We start from the raw sequence: 13,232 nt of genomic DNA, 5'->3' as shown, positions 1-13,232 counted from the left end.
GGTCAACTGTATCAATCTAGACAGAGAGGCAAGCTGCCCAAATGTTGGTTGCTCTTTTGTGTTTGGAAAGTATCCATTTAACAGACAACATGGAAGCAGTGAAACCTCTAGAACTTTCAGCCTGCCATCCTCGGGACCAATGACCTAAGGTGACCTATCACAGCATAACCAGGAACTGGCATCCTATATGAGCACCACATTCAACTATTTCTCATATAGTAATAATATCTAACACTTATTATGAGTTATTGCATGCCAGGTACTGTTAAAATACTTTATGTGAATTATTTAATTTTCACAACCACCTCATGAGGAGTTTTATTTAATTTACCAAGAATAACCCTACAGAATTAAATTGTTGTCCTCACTATACAGACAATAATTCTAAGGCTTAGAGAATTTTAAGAACCTTGCTTAAAGCCAAGGACTGAGAACCAAGATTCACACCTAGATCCTTATTCGTATATAGCCTCCTCCTTCCCACTTAGCTATATTGCATAAATCTGTAGAAAACTAGTTTTTGTTCTGTTGGATGCTTGCCTCATCTAACTAACCTTTAGAGCTGAGTTGTTTCTAATATTGTATATGGACTTTTTTAAGTGAATGTCTGAATTACTTTGATACTGGTCTGGTGTCCATTGATACTGACACATAGAGAAGTTGACCAGATACAGTATGAGAACACAGCATAATTGTGGGAGAGCAGCTCCAATCATTGAATACATTACATGGTCTACACATCCTTTCATTCTCACCAGCTAGGAGGTTGCAAATTCCATGTTCTATGCAAACAATTAATACAAAACAATTGCTGGTACCTCTGAAACTTAACTTTAATTCTTCTGCTTTGTTTGGTTATTCATTCACATTTTGCTTATGGAAACATTATATCAGTGATTAGAGACATAACATTGAATAAAATTCTCCATAAAATGATCTAGAGAAAGAAGCTCGATGCAGTCTTTCAAATTACTTAAATATTTAAATATGTACACGTTCAAAGGTCTTTTCCTTTCAGTTTACTTTAAATTTATAGTCATTTTCTTAATCCTGTCTTCCAAAGAAAAGGCTTTATTTTTCATCCTTTTAAAGCACCTTTGAATACCCTCCAAATTCTGTTTCTGTCAAGTTGTGAAACCCAGAAATGGATACAACTTATCAACATTGAGTAAGAGATAATTTAAAGATTTTTTCATCTTCTTCTTATATTCTAAATTCCCTATATTGTCCTCAGAAAAGCACCATACTCTAACACATTGCCAATTTCAAAAAATAAATCTCCAAGTTATTATTTATTTCATTGTATATCTTTGTACATACATATTAAAATGTGTAAGTGCATGGTCTGGTTTTCTCCTTGAACCAGACCACCTTTCCTTTTCCCCTTTATCAGAACCTGGGTAGGTTTTGGTTTTGCCTGCCCCTCATTTGGGCGGCATCTGTATGGTGTGTGTTTGCTCTGTTCTCCTATCCCAGACTTTTCACTTTAAACAGGCTCCCAGAATCATAACCTACAGAATCAAGCCATTTCCCCATGATACCACAGTGACCTAGTTAAATGACCCTTTCTGAGTTTACCCTACCACCAAATGTAGCTGGCAAAAATGTTTCATATGGAAATAACATCATCTGCACAGTGCTATGCCACTTGTTTTTAAAATCAACAAGCTCCTAACATAGATTTGATGTCATCTGCAGAAGAACTGGATGTGATGAAGTTGATTACTTCAATGACTCAACCAGTCTTGCCTCAATGCTGCGCTGTGTGGAGGCAGAAGGGCAGAGCCTATAAACACACAGGGTTCCCACAGCTTGCATGTGTGCAAGCAAGAGCCAGCGGCGGCTCTCAGCTTCCCTGGAGGGTGGGGGGAGCTGCCCTGCAGGGTCAGAGACAGCCTGGAATCTCCGCGAGCCGTCTTCTTCCACTAGGCTGATTCAGACACAGAATCTGGCCCTATTTATCTTTTTAAAGGTATATGGATTAGGTAGAAGGCCCAAACATCTCTTGTAAAAATGCCACTGAAATGTTTCTTGGTGATTTTCCAGCAATTACTTGTCTCCTGGATATAGCTTTTTCACTAGGATTTTGCCAGATAATAATTGAAATGCTAAGCTAAATTTCCAGCCACCCTTGCATACACTGATAATGAAGAAACTGATTTCTACTTTTGATTTTATAAATCTGTGTGAAACAGATATATATTTCCAGTCTTGGTTATATAAATTACAGGGATGAGTTACTATTAAACGATGACAAAGTGCAATAATTATTTCAAAGTTGGCCATAAAAATAGAGATTTCTTATAGATTTTTATTATTTATACATATGAAAAATATCCTTTTGATATTCAAATTTGTTAGTGAAGCAAAAATTAGATCTGTCATTTTTAGTTTTTATATATATTTGATTTCTGTTCCATTGTTTCAGACTGTGTTTAATGAAAAAGGTACGTTATTCAAGGTAGGGAGAGGTTTGATTACATTTTATTTCCCCCGAAGCTTATTAGTCTCAGCAATAAAAATTCTATGTTTTCCCAGAAAAAGCTAAAATGTTTGACCTAAAAGAAGCTTCAGAGAGTATCGATATCAATATTCCTCAGATTATGCTCTGGGGAGCCACAGGGGGTCTGCGGATGCCTTGGAAGACGAGGACAAGGATCAGCAGGGATGAGGCGGGTTGGAGTCGGTCCTACTGCCCTGAGACGCTCACCCAGAGTGGCTCCATTTCTGCTCCATTTCACACATTGGACTTCTGTGTGAGGTTCCATTTGAAGCTCCAAGTACAATTAGGAATATTAATAATATTACTAATAATAATGCAGATATGAAATCCAATGGTCAAATGACCAAATTTTCCAAGCAAGAAAACCGAGATTCAGAGAGATTAAATGATTTGCTCAAAGTAACACACCCAGTAAATATTTGGTTGAAATAATGATTCCTAAAACTTAAGTGTATATGTTCCATTTAACCAGTATTTATAAAGACCTACCGAGTGTAAGGCACTATGCTTGGCCTCCAAGGGATAAAGAAAGTAACATATAGCCCTAGAATAAAAACCTCGTCTAAAATGCTAAAGAAAAAAACACTCAAGATCACCCCATCCAACCTACTTTTTAAAAAGATTTTATTTCTTTTTTTAAATTTATTTTTTATTGATTATGCCATTACAGTTGTTCTATTCCCCCCTTCATTCCCCTCCACCCTACCTCCCCGTCCCCACCATTACCCCCTTTTAGTTTATGACCATGTGTCTCAAGTTCTTTAGATTCTATATTTCCCATACTATTCTTGCCCCCCCTATCCATTTTCTACCTACTGTCTATGCTACTTATTTTCTGTACCTTCTCCCCCCTTCTCCTTCTCCCACTCCCCTGTTGCTAACCTTCCATGAGATCTTCATTTCTATGTGTCCGCTCCTGATCTAGCTATCCTTTTAGTTTACTTTTGTTTAAGGTGTGGTTGTTAATAACTATGAGTTTGCTATCCTTTCACTGTTCATCTTTTTTATCTTCTTTTTCTTAGATAAGTCCCTTTAACATTTCATATAATAAGGGCTTAGTGATGATGAACTCCTTGAATTTGGTCTTATCTGAGAAGCACTTTATCCGCTCTTCCATTCTAAATGAAAACTTTGCTGGATAGAGTAATCTTGGTTGTAGGTCTTTGGATTTCATGATTTGGAATACTTCTTTCTAGCCCCTTCTTGCCTGTAAGGTCTCTTTTGAGAAATCAGCTGACAGTCTGATGGGAACTTCTTTGTAGGTGACAGTCCCCTTATCTCTTGCTGCTTCTAGGATTCTCTCCTTCATTTTAATCTTGGCTAATGTAATTATGATGTGCCTTGGTGTGTTTCTTCTTGGGTCCAACTTCTTTGGGACTCTCTGAGCTTCCTGGATTTCCTGGAAGTCTATAAAGCACACATATCTTAATGCATTTGTTTTTATCAGAATGCTCAAAATAAAAAGGAATGAATACCAAAATTTCCCCCCAAATAACCACAAAGGGTACACTAAACCAAAATAATTCTGTAAATCTTGGGAGAGAACCTGTTCTTGCAAGATTTGCAGACCAATTTTTCAAGATCAAAAGTGTTTATACAAGCTCACAAAATCTTGGATTTTTTCCCAGACTAAACCTCCAGCACTTCTGAGGTTGGCCCATCACTAATATTTACAACATTTTTGACATTTCACGACATGGACTCATAGGCGTCTGTGATAGGTTAGCTTCCGAATATGATGGAGTGCCGGAACAACCTGCTGCGTGTGAAAGGCAGTCAGTCAGACGTCACTGGCGTTTTGCAACAGGAAGCAAATGACTTGTAGGGACCATGAGCCTGTTGTGTCCTGTCCACTTCGTTAGTTGAGAACATCACTGGGGAACCATTAGGGCACACAGGGCCCTGCTTTCCACCTGAGAAGGGCTCCGTGCCCAGGGATTTGAGGCCTGCATTTAGGTGGGGTTCCTTCCTGGAGTATCACATTTCCCGACAGAAAACTTTTAGAAACAGGTTGTCAAATATGCTGATAATCTTAACCCTTTACAATAACAACCTAGCTTAGTGCCTTACACTTAGTAGGCCTTTATAAGAATTTTCAACAAATCCATATATTCACCAAGTTGGAACATGTAAAATAAAGTAAATCCTGAGTTCTGTGGTAACATACCTTTAATGATCCATTTATCCGTGGTGATTTGCTATTTTTCCCAAAGCCTGGTTATTCCTAAAAATGCTTCTAAAGATCACATGGATTGCCAATGACAGTAATAGGATAAAGCCACAGATGCTTTTTTACTCACCAAATTAGGATTCTCCTCCAAAACCATCATATTTATTCAGCCCCTTCTCAAGAGATTCCTTCCCCTGGATTATGGGGTGTCACATCTGCAACATTTATTCTCCAAACTCAAGGTTTCTGTGTGTGATCAGTTATAAGAAAATTTATTAGGTACAACGAAAATGGATGAGATAAGTGTCCTATTCTCAGAAATCTTCAGTCTAATTTTGGAATCAAGACAAATACAAACACAGGCAGTAACACTTGCCACCAATTAGTGGTATTTGAAAGCTCTCTAATGGAAGTAGGGGTTTGGATGCTTATATTGAGAATTAAAAAAAAAACAGGACTGGTAGTTGCACGTTTCCATCTGCCCTTTAGAGAATGGTGGGTATAAACAAGGAGACTATCCTGATTCACATGCAATTTAAAGCCCCACTGAGGCTCAGCACTCAAATCCCGCTCCTCCCAACACTGGCATCAAGGCCATTCTTCTGGAGGCCTGTGTGCCCTCCCCTCCATCATCCCAACAGCGTCCAAGGCTTTACCTCTTTCTTTTTCTACCCCGGCCCAGCCTAACTAACTCTCTATAGGAGCTTGATCCTTCATTTCCCAGAGTTCCACAGCAAGATTAGAAAGGGGCCAATTTAACAGGAGAATAGAAGTAGTGAGCACACCTTTAACAATAATCCAACCGGGGTTCTCTTCCCCTAGTTGCTCATCATGTCTATTAATGTGGTTGATAATTTACAACTTGGAGCCCTGCCACTGGACATAGGCTAATTGCAAGGCAGCTCTCAGACAACCTGGGGGCAGCTCTGAACAGTGTGATGTTTAAGGTGGCAGGCCAGACCTGCTTCTCTGGGACTCCCGCCCTCTCAGAAGATGCCCTGTAAGGCAAGGCTGCCAGGTACAGGGAATAATTACAAGGGGCTGCCTAACTGCCGTGGCCATAGAAATTTAACCTGAGTGTTTTCAGGTAACTGCCAGCCCCGAACCTGGCTGCCTTCCATGCGCCCCACAGGCCCCGTGTGAAGTGGGTGTTTTACAGCAAGTTACAGCAACACAGCTGTTTGCACTAGAACTTAACCCAGGTATGCGAGACAGCTGTGCCAAAGCACGTCTTACTATTGCATTAATTCAAAAGCAACCCACATTAAAAAAATTTTTTTTGACTCTGACTGGTGGTTTCAGTTTCTTGTCAAGAGCTGCTTATTTAATTCAATTTAATAAAATGTTTTTAAGTACCAACTATGTTGGTGCTTTTGACATCTGAAAATAATGAAGGCACAGACCCTTCCTCAAAGACAGAGACATCAGCCCAACCCTTGAGCAACATCCTAACTAGTATGGATACACACCCCCCAATGTTATAATGCAAAAATAGGAATAAATATAAACTAAACGGTGATACTAAAATAATGATTATTTCTAACTAGATTAGTCAGGAACGGCTTCCCAAAGGTGATGGCTTTCGAACTGGACTTTGTAGGGTAAATACAAATTCTCTAGGCACAAAATAAAGGAGAAAGGCCTAACGGGGGGAATATAACACACCAAAGTATAAAAATGTGAAGTATGATGGAAGAAACATATGAGCAGATCAAATTTAGGGAGGGTAAATCTTGAGCAGATGAGTCTGGGTGATCAGTTCCTGCTTAGAGACCCCTGGCAGCAAGCTTGGAGTCACAGCCCATCCAGCGCATGTGGGGACCCATTCCAGGGTGTTATACAATGTGTGGCAGGACCAGGGTGGCTTTCTAAAAGCTCACTCCAGCAGCCCCTGCTAAGGGAGACTCCAGGCAGCCGAGAGAATATTGCAACAGTCCAGGAAAGAGAAAGGGAGGATGTGGAGTGATGAAGCTAACAAAAAATAATTCTGCTTAATTGGTTCACGGAAGCTTGCAATGGTTCCGCCCTTCATTCCGCAGCCAGACTTTGGATTTTGGTATACACAGATTTGTTGGTGAGTGAAAAGAACCATCATAGTCTTAGAAGAAGTACCAATAGAAGAGTACTAAAATGCTAAATTATAAAGCATTGACATTTAAAAATATTCTAAAAGGTCTAGTCCAACTCCCTTGTTTTATCTACAAGTTAGTTGGCTAATTCATGGCAAATTCAGCCTGGAAGCCAGGTCCCTAGCGAGGCACTGGGAGGCACTGGGTTGTTTTGTAGGACTTTGTTACAGGTTCAGTTGCATTCCCCCAGAAGTATGTTGAAGTCCTAACCCTCCAGTACCTATAAATGTGGCCTTATTTGGAAATAAGCTTGGCAAATGTAATCAAAATGAGGTCATCAGAGTGGGCTCTCACCCAATATGATGGGTGTCCTTACAAGAAAAAAAGAGATTGTTGTATGAAGATATGAAGACACAGGGAAAGTATCATGGAGGATGGAAGCAGGGATTGAACTCAGCTGCAAACTAAGGACAGCCAAGGATTGACAGCTGTCACCAGAAGTTAGTCAGAGGCAAGGAAGATTTACCCAGAGTCTCAGAGGGAGCTGATCCTGCCAATACCTTGATTTCAGACTTCTGTTTATAACTGTCAGGGCATTGGCTTCTGTTGTTTTAAGCTACCTATCCATACTGGGGTTTTGGGGGCAGCCCTAAGAAATAAATACAGATATTAATATTTAAATGTTTTCTGCATGTATATCTGTGCGTGTAAAGTGCCTCTTAAATGGCTCAAAGATTATGCCTAATGCAGAGCTAACTTAAAAAAAATAAATGAAATTCCATAAGCACTGCCCACGGTAAACCTATTTGGCTCACTAGTAAATCTCATGTTCACAGTTTTTACACAATGAAAAGATTTTAGCAACTAAAATTTGAATACATCTCATAAAGCATTTTTACCCATTATCTTATTTAATCTTCTCATCTGTTCTGGGAGGTGGGGAAGAGTGAGACCATGGTTGATGGCCCAAAGTAATGGAGCCAAAGTCAATAGCAGGGCTTCGGCTTCAAGTCCTGTGCTTGTGCCTGCCTTGTGCCCCATTAGTGCCTTCAGCAGCTCATATCTGGTGAGAATCACTCAGGATGAGTGGAGGTTGTGGGTGAGGAAGACCTCTGCCCAGGAATTGCTTATATATGAAACTCATGAAGAGTGGACTTGAGATATTAGCACAAGTGCCACCAAGCAATTCTATTTCCAGGAGAGAAATGCTAGTGATATAAAGTAATAACGTAGTCTCTTTCATTCCAGCAAACATTTATTTTTGGAGACTTGGGGAGTATAGAAGAGAGCCTATAAAATGACATGTTGTTGCATCTCTTCCCTAGCTGTCTCCTGAGTCCGAAGAAATAAAAGAACCATCTACAGCTTTGGAAACCAGAACCAACTCAGCTTCTCTCAGACGTGCTGGGCCTACTCTTTTCTCCAGCGTCATCCTATCATTTAATATCTCAATTCTCCTTGTGAGATTTTTATGGTTGGTAAGAAAAATCAGATCTTGGCTAAGTGAGTCAGTTCAGTTTTTGTTGTTTTTGACTTGGAGTTTTTGTTTGTTTGTGAGACGCTGGAGAGCTCATGTAGGTAGCGGCAGGGAGACAAATCACTGACCAATTACACAGAAGAGAAGGAACAAACTTCTGGAAAATAATGGGAACCATGACCACAAAATGACATGGATCAGAAATTGGCTAACGGTATTACAATAATTACAGAGGTGCAGCACAGCTGGAAGAAGGAGAGGTAGTGAGAGGAAGAGCAGGAAGAAGAAGAAATCCTCTCCATTTGTATAGGTCAATGAATGACAGTGGTTTTCTAAACCGCCTCATGGATTTTCATTCAAGCAGCAGCAGAGTGACAACCAGTCTCAACCGGGAGACCTTCACACGACAGCATAAAGCACTCCATTTCTAAAAACTTACAAAACTAAGGGTCACTCTCTATTTGTTTCATGTCCTAAACATCCTTAAAAGTCAAGAATGGTGACCCAAAGGTAAACCTCACCCTTCCATCTTTCCTAACTTCATGACCAATTTCCTCATCCAGGCCAGAAATGTGTATAATGTTTCATCTCCAGAGGGACATGAGGAACACAGTGGAGGATGTCTCCACAGCTGCATGAAAGTCCTTCTGCACTGGAGCTGGGACTCCAGGTGCGAGAACGAATTCTCCAGACTGGCGATGTCTGTGCAGCCTGTGGAAGCTGGAGCTGCAACTTTGAAGGCAGTGACACACGCTCACATAGCCTTCTCCACCCTTCACCCACTCATACCCTTAAATCAGAGTCAGGTCAATGGTGCTGCCATGTACTCCAGAGAAACATCCACAGTTCTTCAGTTACACGGGAATGTCATGTGTCCTTTATTATTACAAATAAAGAAGTCAATACTTGCTTTGGAAATCTTTTCCTTTGTTTTTATAAAAAGAATATTCATTTTAATATTTATTGTAATAGGACTTGGATTTGATCTATAGCTTTTTAAAATTTTCTTACAGATTTTATTTATTTTTAGAGGGGTAGGGAAGGGAAGGGAAGAAGAGAGGGAGAGCATCAGTCTGTGGTTGCCCCCATGCACCCTCTGCTGGGAACTGGCCTGCAAGCCAGGCATGTGCCCTGACTGGGAATTGAACTGGGGACCCTTTGGTTTGCAGGCCCATGCTCAATCCACTAAGCTACACCAGCCATGGCTTCTGTGTAGCCTTTAAAGTAAAAATTGTCATTCCCCACCCAATAGCTCCACAGAAATGCAAATGTTTATGAAGGTTTTATTCAAAAGTTCCAAAGAAAGTTAGAAGAGTTTTCAACAGATAATTGAGACTCAACAACTAAACCCAATAGGTTTAATGCAGATAGATTTTTGTGGCTTTAAGAGTTAAAACACCAAGACTCCCACCTCTTCACATCTGTCCCTGCTTTACATATGAGAAACTCAGAGGGCCTAACCAACCTCAAGGCTGTGTAGAGCTGCTCTGGAATGCATGCCCACAGCCGACCCAGCGGCACCACACACAGTTTATGACTTTTCACCCTGCTAGCTGCTCTGCACAGATTTTCAGGAGAAGGGCAAGGCTGGCTGCTTTGCCACTGCCCCGGAGCAGGAGTGACCTCCTAGGAGCACAAAGCAGCATGCAGGGCAGTTGCCCTGAGGCCCGGGACTTCCCCAGCACTGAAGTGGTTAACTTGCAGGAAGACCCAGAGAAAGAAAAACAGACTAAGAACTGCCGTATGCTGGGAGGAAGGCTAGAAAACGAGGCTGTTGCTGTTGTTTTCATTGTGTGCACTCTAATCAGGGAGAGTAAGAACAATGATGCATGTAATGCTGATTTTGGAACGTGTCCATGCAGCTTTTCCCAGGCTAGACAGCCTTGGGAACCACTGATAGAGTGGCAGACCAGGGGCACAGCCTCAATCACCAAGCCCAGGGCAGGGCAGCCTTTTCTGTGGATAAAATATGTGAGGGATGACAAGAATCTTCCCAGCATGGGAAGTGGCAGTAACACAAAAATACACAACAGGGGAAAACTGGGAAGGCTTTGCATCTTGCAGCCCTGGCCACTGGATGTGATATTTGAAAGATAGGAGACTTCTCCTGCCACCCGCCCCAGCCCGTTTTTCTTTTCTGTTTGTTTGTTTCCCTTTCTGCATTCAACTTGCCCTCCCTTTCTTCCCCGCTCCCCTCCCCCACACTCCCTCCCACACACTTTGAAGCCCAGATGAAAGCCCTGTGTTGTGGCTGCTGGCACCAAGCAGCAGGCGCAGGGGGACGACTGAAGTGTGCTTTAGTTTAAGATGCTGTACTTTTTTTCCCAAGAAAAAGGGGGTAAAATCAGCTTGAAACAATACATTGCATTTGGCTGGAAAACATACTTTATGTATCTAGGACTCCAACATGGTCCTAATTTTTCAAAGCTTTTGTCTTCAAGGATAAGAGAATAGCTAAAACGTGGCATCCTCCCTCAAAGTAAATGCATATAACGGCAAGGGTTTGAAAGAGTGGTATTGTTTAATAACATAAAGCAAGAAAGAGGCAAAAATCGGGCACATGAGCTTTTGGTGTTGACACAATAGCAGAGCGTAACTTTCTCAAGTGTTGTTGAAACAGCTCCCTTACTTTTAAAGAGCACATTCAAGCTGGGCTGGACTAAATGATTCTGAAGGAATGACTTCCAAACGTTTGCTTAGTTATTCAGTTACCAGATTTAGCAAATAAAAATTCAGGACACCCAGTTAAATCTGAACTTCAGCTAGACAATGATGAATTTTTAGTCTAAGAATGTACCATGCCATATTTGGAACAAACTTATGCTAAGACATTACTTGCTGTTTATCTGAAATTCAAATTTAACTAAGTGTCCTATATTATTATATCTGGCAACTACACCGGTTGCAACAGTTTTTAAATCAACTCAGCTTTTAAAAAACTTAAAAACCCTGTTACAGCATGACTTCATCTGACAGTCATCAAATTTGGTCATGGGGGCATGGAACGTATCGTCCTTACTACAACAGAGACTGTCCACAGTGAGGCCTCCCCTTGTCCCAGTCAACCCATCCCCTCAATGCACACATACGTGTTACGCCTTATACTCGCCACCCCTGCCCCTACACACACACATACTCCACGGGAGTTTTTAAAGGATTCTGTGTGTATTTTTTCCATCAAAGGAAGGATTGGCTAATGTGTTGCTTTGGAGCAATAGGTCAGTATATAAAGTCGACTCCATGAAAAGTGCATATAGCTCCCACTTGGCCATTACCTAAAACTGCAGTTGCTACGTCAAATAGCACCAGCTCATGAGACATAAATGAGGCATAATTAGTTTTGCTTAAAATGTTTTTCATGCCCTGGACAGTGTGGCTCAGTTGTTTGGAGCACTGTTCCATAAACCAAAAGGTAGTGGGTTCAGTCCCTGGTCAGGAACTGAGAGGCAACTAATTCATATTTTTCTCTCACATCAATGTTTCTCCCTCTCTCTCTAATATGTGTGTGTGTGTGTGTGTGTGTGTGTGTGTGTGTGTGTATGCATGTCCTTGGGTAAAGAATTTTTTTTATTTTTCCAATTTATCTACTCAATGCACTGAAACTTAGTTTGATTATTTTATGTTCAGTTTAAAACCAAACAAAATGTGTTTATAGACATAAAATCAACCCAAAGAAACCACATGCAAAGTTCAGCTGTCTTGGCCCTGGATACTATATTAACAAACCTCTCTTGTTCACATGATATTGTGTTTACATAAATGTAAATAAAGTTGAAGGCCTAGTATTTTCACTCTGATGGCTACTATCCCTTAACATGACAAGTGAGGGTGGTGAGCTTCCGAATGATGGGGACAGAAGAGGGGTAACAAAAAGACTCAGAATATATGGAGCACAGTGTTGGAGGAGAGCATTCAGAGTGGACTGAAGTCTCAATGTACGTAAAAATCAAAGGTGCTTAGAGAAATGGTGAGAGTTGTGTTTAAACCTGTAGCTGGAGGATCGTTGAGGGTCATCTACAGAGTCATGTCTCCTTTGGACAACAGTTTCCTCCCTACCAATACTATTTTTTTGATTAGGCAAAAGAGTTCTATTAAAAATGTGGTTCCTATTGATTAGTTTTTCAGTAAAAGTTCACTTTTGCTCCTTCTTAAATTGGCACCAGAAAACAAATTTCTAGAAAATTTAACTTCTGACCAAGATGGAGGCGTAGGTACATACACTGTGCCTCTTCACACAACCAAAAGAAGGAAACAACAAATTTAAAAACAAAGAATATCCAGAACTGACAGAAAATCGAATTGTATGGAAGTTCAACAACCAAGGAGTTAAAGAAGAAACGTTCATTCGGACTGGTAGGAGGGGCAGAGGCAGGCAGCCACACAGTGAGGATGTGTAGCAAGGGGGCCACTGGAGGACCAAGGCTGGCAAGGTGGTGACCGGAGGACTGGGCAGTCCCACATCCCCATGTGGATAAACCAGAAGGAACAGCTGGGGAGTGAGGCAGACCACACAACCCAGGGTTCCAGCTCAGGGAAATAAAGCCTCAAACCTCTGACTGAAAACACCTGTGGGGGTTGAGGCAGCACCGGGAAAGTTCGTTGGAAAGACCCACAGGGTCCTAGAATGTACACAAACCCATCCACCAGGAATCAGCACCAGAAGGGCCTAATTTGTTTGTGAGTAGTGGCAAAAGCAACTAAAAACCAGCAGAGAACTGAGCAAGCGGCATTGTTCCCTCTCAGATCCCTCCCCCACATACACGCAACACAGCAATGTGGGTTGCCCCACCCTAGTGAATACTTAAAGCTCTGCCTTTTTCAATGGAACAGGTGGGCTGAGACAAAAAAAAATATGGCCCAAATGAAAGAATAGATCAAAGCTCCAAAAAATAGAACGAAGTGATGAAGAGATAGCCAACCTATCAGGTACAATGTTCAAAACACTGGTAATCAGGATGCTCACAGAAATGGTTGAGTATGGTCACAAAATAGAGGAAAAAATGAAAGCTATGC

At 41.1% G+C, this 13,232-nt stretch overlaps 1 long non-coding RNA gene across 1 annotated transcript in view; it reads right to left on the bottom strand.

Moving 5' to 3' along the window:
* Positions 1–4,867: 4,867 nt before the first annotated feature.
* LOC128627349 (uncharacterized) overlaps positions 4,868–13,232 on the bottom strand; it is a 43,192-nt gene continuing 34,827 nt past the window's right edge. Inside the window, exon 3 of the long non-coding RNA XR_008391519.1 lies at positions 4,868–4,919. This is a non-coding gene — a long non-coding RNA (uncharacterized LOC128627349). The remainder of the gene's footprint in view (positions 4,920–13,232) is intronic.

This window comes from Artibeus jamaicensis, unplaced genomic scaffold (assembly GCF_021234435.1).
Source record: "Artibeus jamaicensis isolate MK-2021 breed Jamaican fruit bat unplaced genomic scaffold, CSHL_Jam_final contig_387, whole genome shotgun sequence".
In the NCBI taxonomy this organism is placed as follows: domain Eukaryota; kingdom Metazoa; phylum Chordata; class Mammalia; order Chiroptera; family Phyllostomidae; genus Artibeus; species Artibeus jamaicensis.
The sequence above is the reverse complement of the archived record's forward strand: the minus strand, read 5'-3'. Positions and strand labels throughout refer to the sequence as shown.